Source organism: Plectropomus leopardus, chromosome 1, assembly GCF_026936395.1.
Source record: "Plectropomus leopardus strain MGB_pleo_1.0 chromosome 1, ASM2693639v1, whole genome shotgun sequence".
NCBI classification, from domain to species: Eukaryota; Metazoa; Chordata; class Actinopteri; order Perciformes; family Serranidae; genus Plectropomus; species Plectropomus leopardus.
The window spans coordinates 15,686,827-15,698,300 of NC_142176.1; positions in this window are offsets into that span (position 1 = coordinate 15,686,827).

Here is an 11,474-nt window from a genome sequence, read left to right on the forward strand (position 1 = left end):
TTTCCATTCGTAGGGCATGGAGAGAGCAGTGACCTAAGGGAGACCCTGTAATTATCCTCTGTGTCTGTGACAGGCCCAGATAATCAGTCTCACTGGGAATACTGGCAGAGATCTGTGGACGAGTGATTCTGAAAGACCTAATCCTCAATGAAGCGCACTCATAGCTCTCACATTGGTTACTGGAGTGTTCTCACAAGACGCCTTTTTTTTTTTGACACACTCACAGGTTACACTGTGTGTGTAATCCGTCGCTTATTTCTTTCAGCCTCTATGCATATTGTCTTAATTTCTCAGTAGCAGATGTTTGAATAAATTGTTTTTTATTTTTATTCTGTTTTCCTTCAACATACATTATATCGAAATGTATTTGAGTAACAGGGCAAAAAAGTTGTTTAAAATTCAAATTTTTAGTGTCAGAATTCCCCTAAATTAAAAAAAAATCCTGCAGAGTTAAATAATGACAAGAGTTTTAAACAATTTTTATCAACACATTCCTAGATTACCTTTTTAAAAAGCTGTGGCATGCAGCTGTGTGTGAGTCATCCAAGCCAATGAGCATTCAGATTTTCCAATAACAAATACTAACTGATATCAATGTTCAGAGAACCCAAATTATTAGTTTTGACATTTACCATCCTAGCAACATCGTGCTACATCGATATTTTTACACTTTATGGGAGAATATCTGATGTTTTCGACCTACAAAATAGGCAGTTTGATAGCAGATATTATGAGCAAATAATAAGCTACAAGTCACACCACAGTTGAGTGTTAGGGCTTCAGGTAGGAAGCAAAAAAGTAAAGGTTAACATGCACACTTATAGGCTTTGAAGTACGCAAACACACACAAACACACACACCAGGATGTGCACACACAAACACAATGGTTCAACATCTCATAAATGTTTCAAAAAGGCTTCAGAAAGAAAGGCAGTTATTTGGCACAAGCCACAAATACACACACACACACACACACACACACAGGAAAAAAACACACACAAACATAGCACATAAAAACACTTTTCGGTATCAGTAAGTGTGTCTAAAAGTATTCACGCACACATTTGTCGACGTTTATATTGTATGCTTCTCCCATATTCCACTCATGCTACGAAACAGCCGATGCAATGCTTCCATTTCACGCACCAAAGTGTTCCAGGTCAAAGTTCACAGAGAAATAACGACATGTAAGTGTACGCCCGATACAATTTCTGATGTCTGGTATACATGTTCAAGTGTGCCGTGCAAGATGAGGGGGAGCAGCATTCCCACAGGGGGCCTGGGAATCAATTACCAGTCTCCCGAGGCAGTGGATTGGCTAGCAGGGAATGACAACATGCCAGACAGCCACACGGTCAGGCTGTCATCATTTGATTTACACATAATCAACTCCTAATTGTATCACATTGGGCTGCAGGTACATGTAATTTAGAAAAGAGTGTGAATTCACAGGGGTTTTGGCAGGCAGAGCTATTGTGTCCCTCTGGTAATGAAGGAGAAGCGAGTGCTTTAATGTGCGTGGCCCCTGGTAGTCCTGTGCTGCTAACAGCGCACAGTCATGGAGGCTCGGGGAACCGGACTTTTGTGCTTTGACAGTTTGATGGACAGCTGACATGACTGGCTCCGGAGTTGCCAGTCAATCCGTAACTGGAAGTAGCCCCAATGCAAGTGTCTTCCGATCAAGAAAAACTTCAAAGGATTTTTTGTTTTCCTTCCTGTATATTTATGTTGTCTTCTCGCTCTCTCTCGGTGTGATCAGCTCCATGTTGCAACAGCATCCTCTGGACACTGTAAAGTTTGCAATGTGGAACTATTCTTTGCAAACTTTACAGCGAGAGAAATGGACGGGGTTCTGCTTTGCTGCACTGCTGCTGCTACATCATCGGGCAGCTTAAATTATTAATTTAATTACGTGACACTCAGAGTGCTCTTAAATCAGGTGAGATGCAATAAATCATCTTATGAGGTAACAGATGGCATGATGGTCTTTCTCCAGCATTGTCTAAACTTGCTCCAACTGCATCCATGACATCAGAGAGAGGGCAGCAGACTCCCTCGAGCATCGAAACGCAGACAGACTGAAAAAAAATAATCACATGACTGCTCTATTAATCTGCTGTATTATGGCCCTTGATCGATATATATTTTGCTCTTGTTCAACAATAACCATTTATCAAGTCAGCCTCGCTCTGCAAAGGGTAACCTTTTAAAACGTCAGGAGGAAAAAGGGAATTCTGTTTAATATGAAGCTTTAAAACAGTCATATATATATATATATATATATATATATATATATATACACGAATGGAACTGCTTTAAAGCTTTAAGGCATTATCCATGCAGTGATTTTAAATCACAGCTCTGTCTATTAAGTGTTTAACAAGTTGGAAATTTTATGTTATTATGGCACATTTTGTTCTTGGGTCTCAATGTAACAAAGCTGAAGGTGGATATTTATGTTGAACCATCCACCAGATTAAAAAAAGACAAGAAAATCCCAGGATTATTAATACAGTGACAAAATTGTCAGGCGCAAAACACCTGCCCGAACCCATTCTTGACTTTTGACAAAGTCTGTTTAAATTCATGAAGGCGTGTCCATTAACGGAATAATCTGTCCACCTGTCAGGTACAAGCTGCGGTGCCATTAGACAAGGACAAGGACAAAATAAAACCCTGAGGCTTGTCTGTTGAGAGTGAGAAGGAAACCATTTCTTAAATCCTGTTTGAGATAACTAAATGACCAATCAGTCACTTTTGTGAGGTAAAGGGCCTAAGTGTAGATTTCAGGGGGGGTGCAGTGTGGATGGGAATCAAAAGAGGCCCCGGGATGCAATATTATTATGACTCTTGAATCAGGATACAGTATTATTATGTTTTAAACATATTGCGATATGATGAGTATTATTATATTGCAATATATTGCAACTTATAACATTTTTCAGATGAAAAGTATGTCCTACAAAGAAAACGTTGTCAAAATCTGTTTTACAGTAACATCAGTCTGGTTATCAGTCTGGTTATCTCTTTTTAGTCATTTTTAATTTAGCAAATTGTAGTGGCCTGTAAGAACAACTGATTTAATCATTTTAGTAGGCAACCAAAATTGTAACTGTTGGATTTATAATAATAACCATTTATGTAATTTAGCAAAAAAAAAAGATACTTCCGTACGTCCGTGTGACATAATATTGCAATGCAAAAATATCATGACACTATCTGTTTTTTCCCCCACCCCTAGGATGCAGGGGACATGCCCCCATCAGTATTTATAACATCTGCCCCCCAGATAAAGACATGACAGTGGCTTTTATTTGACAAAAATGTAACATTTACACAATAAATTGATGCAGAAAAAATACAGATCTGTGGATAAAAAATTACCAGAATGCAGAAATCAAATCGCTGACGGTCAAAAATTTCTTGCTGAGGACCCCGAAACCCCTCTTTCATATGTGTTCCCTCCAATGTTGAAGCAATACCTACACCTATAGATAAAGGTGTATTGACTGATATACTTAATGAGATGAAAGCAAGCCTTCCAAAAGCACATTTTCATTACACCAGAAAACATTTGACATTCTTAAATCTGCAATTTAGTCAGTTGAGTCCTTGTAAAGAAAGGTGTCTTGCCCATACTTGTCTTAAAATATTACCAGTACCAAGAGCTTGGGTAATTCACCAAGCTCTAAATTGCCAGTAATTTCATAGGAAAATAAAATCCATAAAGTAAGTCTCACATTCGAACAGACTTCCTAGCATTCATACTATAGCTTTTAGTATATAAATTCAATACACTGTCTTCAGTGTTTTACAGCACCCTGTAGGAACCCACAAAGTCCTTTTCTCACAAATGTGGCAGCATTTCACACATTTGCAGAGCAGACTCTATTAGAATTTTTTTTTAAATAGCCTTCAATAGGTATGCAGTATACCATTTTTGACATGTCAATTATTTTTTTCTTGGTCATAAAAACATAGCATCATTTTTTTTGTTTTTGCAAAGAGGATTTTTAAGTTTTGTTGATGGCAGGAAGGGCAATATAAAGATTAACTTTTAATGATTTCCTCTTGGTTTGTACCCACCTATACTCCTGTTACCACTGACAGTTTCAACAAAAACTGAACTAAACAAAACTCAATATCAATTGATTTTATTTTGAGTGATGATAACCTGGTGTTGATACACTTTAGCATGTCAAAAAAATTCTAATCTGAATATAAAATGCATCCTGCTGAAGGTTTCAACAGTCCTTGTGTAGCCTGCAGCCAACATCTTACCGCTTAGTGCTTTATAAGTCACAGCGGAGCCACAGTGGAGAGCAGGACACAGGCAGGCACCTCCGCTGAGAGGATTTATGATGGTACATGAATGAATGAATAAATATTTTTTTTAAAGTATCAAAATACACACACAGGACTGATACACATTTAAGACCTTTGGACTGCAGCCTCAGCTTCACAGTTCAATTGGAACCGTCTTAAACACATTTCTATACTGAACTGTATTAATATCATTACAGCAGAAATAAAAGCCATTGATTTCCCTAATTTCCATACACACGTAAAATACATGTATTTGTTATCAGTAACTATAAATGAGAATCCTCACACCTTTTGCTAAGTTTGGCCTTCAATTAAAACAAGTCTTCTGTTGACTTAGATTTAGGCAATTTGTGTGCAACATTTGAAGTAAAACAGAAACACACACAAATGAACATTGTTCAACAAGCACACATGCAAAACAGGAAGTCATGGCAGCCAGTGGTGGCTCCGGAGCCAAAGGCCACAGCAGCTACAGGTGCACCTCATTCTTTACTCCCTGACTGAGATGGATCTCAGCAATTTCTGGTGCTAGCATTGCACTAAGTTGAATCTAAATAATTCAAGACCTGGAACGATTTTCAAATTGCTTTTTATTTTGAACAGAATACAAAACAGACAATGAAAAAAGAACCTCTTTTCCCCTTTTCTGTGAGTGCAGAAATATTTCCTTGTCAGAAAAAAAGCATGGAAAAACAGTGCGCGGTAAATGATTTCATACATCTCTTCTCATGTCTGTAATATACTACATGATGTAGATGTAGACTTTCACAGAATGCAGTGCCATTTTTTTAAACTGTGCCTTTATTGCAGCTGTTGTGTTTTTTTTTTCTCTCTCTCTATTTCAAAGAACGGTGCAGCAGCTCCGACATTAGTCAGCATTTGTACGGTCCATAGCTGCAGCTTCTGAGGAACGAATTTACAAAGCAAGCTGTTTGACACACACACACACGCACAGAACTCCTCCACTTAACAACTCTCCCCCTCTCTGCTCTCTTTCTCCTGTGTTTTTGCAAAGTAAACAAACATCATTTCGAGTGATTCCTCACAATCCATCCCTCTGCCTCTGTAGTGTGCTTGAGCCTGCCTCGCTGTGCTTGTCAGAAGAGCTCCTTTAATCGCTCAGTGCCGGCATGTGATGTTCAAGGCCTGCTCCTCCTCCCAGCCATCTCCTCTCTTTATCTGTCAATCATGCGAGCTTGAAAAAATAAAGCCCCGATGCCTTTATTTCAAGAGGTGCCTGATCAATATCATCAATCCATCCACCTCCCCTGCTCGCACTCCCCCACATGTTCTTTCTCTTCATCTCTCCCCCTCGTTCTCTTTCTTTACTTCTCTTGCTCACACTCTCTCTCGCTCCCTCTCTCTCTCTCCCTCTCCCTCTTCCTCTCTCTCTCTCCCTTTCTCTCTCTCTCTCTCTCTTGCTCTCTCTCTCTCGGTTGCTGCAGCTGTATCCATTTCCTCCTGGCAAAAAGGGACTTTATGAATAAATGATACTGAATTGCTGAAGGTTCAGATACTAAATAATGAATTTCACCACCAAAAACACAACAACTTCTCCAATCATAAAATAGCTCTCCCCTTCCATATTGATTGTGCTTGTGCAACCAGATGCAGAGAGCACAGTCTGCATCCGTGCAAGGTGGAAGACCATACAGGAGGAAAATGTTTAAAATGATAGGGAGCCACCTGCTTTTATAGCTATAGATATCTGATAAGAGAGGCTAACAGCTGGGCGCCTATGGCGGCTACACTTTCTCTGAGCTCCTCTCTCCTCTCTCCTCTTTGCCGAGGCACTAAGAGCGGAGTTGGTCTGAGGGAGGCGGAGGAGAGAAGAAAAAAATCTGAAAACTTTCCTTCACGGGACATTTAAAGTAAGTGCGGTCATCTATTCTGTGCTACGGCAACGGGCGATGCTGTGTTGCTGTGTGAGTGTGTGTGTATTTGTGAGAGAGTTGGTGTATGTGTGTGTCTGTAGCTGGCTTGAAGGAGAAAGAGTATTGGCTGGTGAGGCCATGATTTTTTTTTTCCTCAGGTCATAGTTGGTTGAGGTGCAGCCGTAGTAAGAGTTGCTCCGCACGGCTGAAATTTATATTTTGATTAGTCATCTCATTGTTTTTCTACAATGATAATAATAATAATAATAGTAATAATACAAGGAGAAAACGGCTCACAGGGGCAGCAGCATGTAAACAGGAATGTGTCTCGGGGGGTAATGGGGTTATTGTACCAGAGGTTTTCAAATATTGTCCTGTTCTTACTTTTGCATGCGCTCTAATGCCTCCTAATATAAACATACGTATATTACATGCTGGGGGAGAGCAGTTCAACTGTAAAGATGTGTGTGTGTGTTTGTGTGTGTGTGTGTGTGTGTGTGTGTGTGTGTGTGTGTGTGTGTGTGTGTGCAAATATATTAAAATCTGGTGAAGCTGATCAGAAAATATCACATTTGCAATTTAATATCAATCTATATATTTCCTTCCATCCTTCCATCCATGTTAAACTTATTCAAAATAAATTAATGTTGACAAGAAATACATTTTCAAGATATTTTAAAGTAAATATATTATAGCTTAGTCATGATTGTGGAAAAATATTGTTTTAAAACAATGCTGTGAGGTTACTGAAAATCATGTTATTTTTATTGATCAACATAAATATCAAGTAAATTACAGCAAGAACAAAAATAATAAATTCAAATCAGTTCATCTTTCTCTTTTTTACCAACTTTTTTTTATATTTCTATATATGTCTGCATTTTTACAATATCCTGACGTTGTTATTTGGCGATATTACATATTGATTTATTCCACTTATTGCATGTATTATTCAGTAAAAATGCATACACTGCTATGTTATACTGTATGTAGGCACATAGTAATGCAGCAAGTCATTGTGGCGAGGGATAAATAATTGATATCTCAATGAATATGCAAATGAGAGAAAGGGAGAGCGAGCGAGAGTCAGAGAGGTGGGAGCGTGGCGTGTTGCTGCTGCACGGAGCTAAACAAAAGGCCCGTGTGATTTCTATCATCCAATTAAGAAATATTACAGCCGCCATGTTGGGACTGCAACCGTTTAGAGTTGTTTGGGGTCGTGCGTTTGTGTAGCTTTGTGTTGTGCTTTTGGGGAAGCCTTTGAAGTAATTGTGTTGTATATTTCCCCAGATAGGGTTTTTATTTTTACATGGTGAGATACAGTTTAACTCAATAGACAATAAATCAGGGAAGGATGGGGATTTATTTTAATGAAGTTGGGTCTATTAGTATGTAACAGATGGATATTGTATTCACTAATATGCAATTCATTTAAATAGCATGTGTAGTCATCAAGGACATAGTGCAAAGTTTGAATATTTTTGTATCTTCTCTCGCCGTCGCTCTTTTTTTACACAGCAAACACACACACACACACGTCATATCGTATTGCATTAGCCTTATTACCTACAAACTCAGGGAGACGAGAGCTTGTGCAGCAGGAGCATAACAACCTTTCAGCGCACGACTCTGAGAGAAAAATTAAAATTTGATGTTAATCAAGCAGACTGAGAGCTGGAGATGACAGGTGCTTTCTACTCTACTTACCCCAGTCTCTTTCCATTTGGCGTCACTGCTGAGCTCCGACTCAAAGTTGCCCTTTTTAGCCCCCCCCCCCGTCAAATGGAACTTGCCAATCAGTCATTTCATGTTTTAGCAGCATTTATGGTTTTGACCAAAGTGCATGACTGTGACTGATTCTGGCCCTGTGAATAATTTAGGTGATTAATGAGAAAAGCTGTAAGAAGAAAATGCAAGCTGTGGATTTTGTGAGCTACTGACATGGAAAATGTTAAATTTGTTTCAGTCGGGTGGTACATACTGTATGGATAATTAAAACTGCGTGTGGCCACCAAATAGCCACATTTTTCCTATTTGTTAATATGTAGATGTGATATTACAGTAACACATAGGGCTGGGGATCACCAGAGGCCCCACGATACGATATTATCATGATACTTATTTTAAATGTTTTGCAATATGCTGGGTGAAAACTTTGTCAAAATCTGTTTGATCTATTATAAAAAAAAATTCCCGTCCCCTCGTATTACTTCAGTCATTTTTATCGCAGCAAAATGTATCTAGTGGACTGAAAAAGCGCTATTTCATTATTCTAGTCAGCTGACAAAACTTTGGATCTGCAAAATTAATCATAATATAATTATTAATAATTTTAATAATAATAATACAAACTATACTGTGTAATGATACAATATTGCCATGCAAAATATCGTGATACTATGCTGTATCAATTTTTTTCCAACCTCATTACTGTACAGCACAGATCATTTAGTCTGTTACACGTCAAACAAATTGTAAAAAATGCTTGTCACAATTTCCCAGAACCCAACCAACAGTCCAAAACCCCAAAACTATGTATTTATTCTTCTAAATGACAAAGAAAGCAGCAAATTTTCACTTTTAAGAAGCTGAAAGCAGCAAATGATTGACATTTCTGCTTGAAAATGACTGAACGATTAAATGATTTTAAAAAATATTTGGCAATTAATTTTCTTTTAACTGATTAATTGATTAATCGACTTATTGACTAATTGTTGCAGCCCTTGTGATAGTCATGTGAAAAATATGCCACACTAGGGCTAGGCAATATGAAGATCATCAAATATCTTATTATTATTGACCAAATACCTTGATATCGATATTGCCACAATGTTGTAGGCCTGACTTATTGGTGCTTTAGAGTTCACGTTTTGAAAATTACATTACTTTACTGTAATGAAGCCGTTAAAACTAAGACAACACTTAGGATTTTACGATACTCAAAATCTAAGATGATATCTAGTCTCAAATCACCATATCAATATAATATCGATATATGGCCAGCCCTGTGTCAGATCTTTACATTTTTATTTTCTAACTCTATTCCCATGATCCACTGGATGTTTTACCTTGACTACAGATTTTGGGGGTCAACCCCCCTTGTTCTCACACACACATACACACTCACACACACTGATATCACCCCCAGGGACGTGGCCCTCCGACAGGAGTCACAAGGTCGAGTTGGTCATTATGGGGGAGGACCTTGAGTGAGGCTCAACACAAACGTACGATCCCTAACATTGGCCTCCTACATTCCCCAGTGAATGATAAATGGAAACAAAACGTGTGTGTGTGTGTGTGTGTGTGTGTGTGTGTGTATGCTGCCCTGTCCAATCAAATGTGACCAGTGTGTTGTTCCTACAGCTACCTACAATACTATATAACTTCACCAAATTGAGAAGCAATTTCCCACCAACTCCATCGTGCTGTAATCTACACTGTCTGAACTTCCTTGTGGTTTGTCAGTGATTCATAATGACTGAATACTAGACCAGAAAAAGCTTTAAAAGATGGAGCTTCACTGCATTTTAGAGCCATTTTAAATCTTATTTCCCTGCTTCCTGGGCAAGATCTGAAAGAGAGAAGAAAAAAAAAAGATTTCTCCTCCACTCTGTCGAGCCCCTGAATTATTAGGGGCATCAATATCTTTAGCATATTGCCAAGGGCTTCCAGACAGTATCTGCTTTCATTATTAGTGTCAGCTCAATTATAGCTCACACCCAACTGTTTCTCAACATCTAATAGCATCAATCGACAGGGATGGTTGACGAGCCAGCGCTCGCACACTCACGCGCACACACCAATACTTTAACTGGCGTGTGCATTCACACCTCCCATCCATCCGTGCGTTCTGTTGCGTTCTGTCATCTTGCTAATGTACACGGCTGAGAGGAAGCACAGGGCTCATAATGGAGGCCATGTTCTTAGTGGCGATGAGCAGCTGATGCAGCCTGGCCCATTTTCATCAAATATTAATGGCATGGAAAAATACACCCGGACTGAGGGCCTCGTCCACAGCCAAACTGGAGAGGCTGGGGGAAAGAGCAATGGGGAGAAAGTGCAGTGAGTGTGTTTAGAAGTACTGTCTGATGGCCATAATTAGGGCTGCTCCAATTAAAAATTCAAAAGCCCCAGTTTATTTGAGCGCATGAATCTTCCACTCACTGCAGCATTTATTTCCCTTTTACAAAGTATTTTATTTTACAACGTCAATTGAACCGGGCTTTTCTCCTTCTGCACTTCTTCCTCTTGTCTCACGTGTTTCGATTTCTCGCTCACTGCCTCCCCAGTCAGAGAGCCGTTAAAAGTAGACAGAAAAAAAAAGCATCTTTTTAAACATGCTTGCCGCATTCTTCAGGAAAATCTTGTCAGGTTATGCATAGGACTGGCAGCCATTAAAAAGGAAAGTAGAGAAAATATTACATGATGAAGACACAAACAATGAATTAGTGATAATGGTTGCTGCACTCAGAAAGGAGAGATACATTTTATTTCCTGAATAAGCTGCATTTTTATTCTGAAAATAACAAAAAAATGATGAAAACTGCCCTCACAGAATAACAACTTTTCATGCAGAATAGTGTTTGACCGGCCCAAACCCAAATTATGTGCGATAACAACCTTTTTCTTTTCTCTCCTCTCTTCCTGGCTGCTCTGTTTCAGCATAAAACCATCACTGCCAGCATTCAGAACAACCTTTGGCATGCAACAAAGCAGATAAAATGTGAGATTTCTAGCCTGTGCTTTGTTTGATTATACAAACAATCGCTTCACCTTTTGTGTCAGCATCACAAGGAGAAATGAGCGATGAAGAGCCGTGTGAAAAGAGCTAGGCTTTGGGGAAACATTGACTTCCTTCCTTTATTTTTTGCTTCTCCTGTTTTCTCCCTATGCCCTCTTTTTTCCCCTCTCTATCCTCCTCACCCTTGCTATCCTCCTCTATTATCTTTCACTTCTTTCACCCTTTTTTCTCCCTTTCCTACTTATATACTTCTTCCTCCTCTCTCTAACACACGCGCACACACACACAAACATGACACACATTTGAGCAGTCTATTCCTCTTTTGAATAACACCTCTTTTATTAGTTCGGGTCTTTTCTCTCTTGCCCGCTTTAAACAGAGAGGGGAGATGGGATTCTAAAGAGCTGCCAGGGGCTCAGTTTGCACAGCGCTTTGATGTCATTGAGATGCTGTGTGAGCAAACACACACACACACACACACACACACACACACACACACACACACACACACACTAGACACCTCTACATAA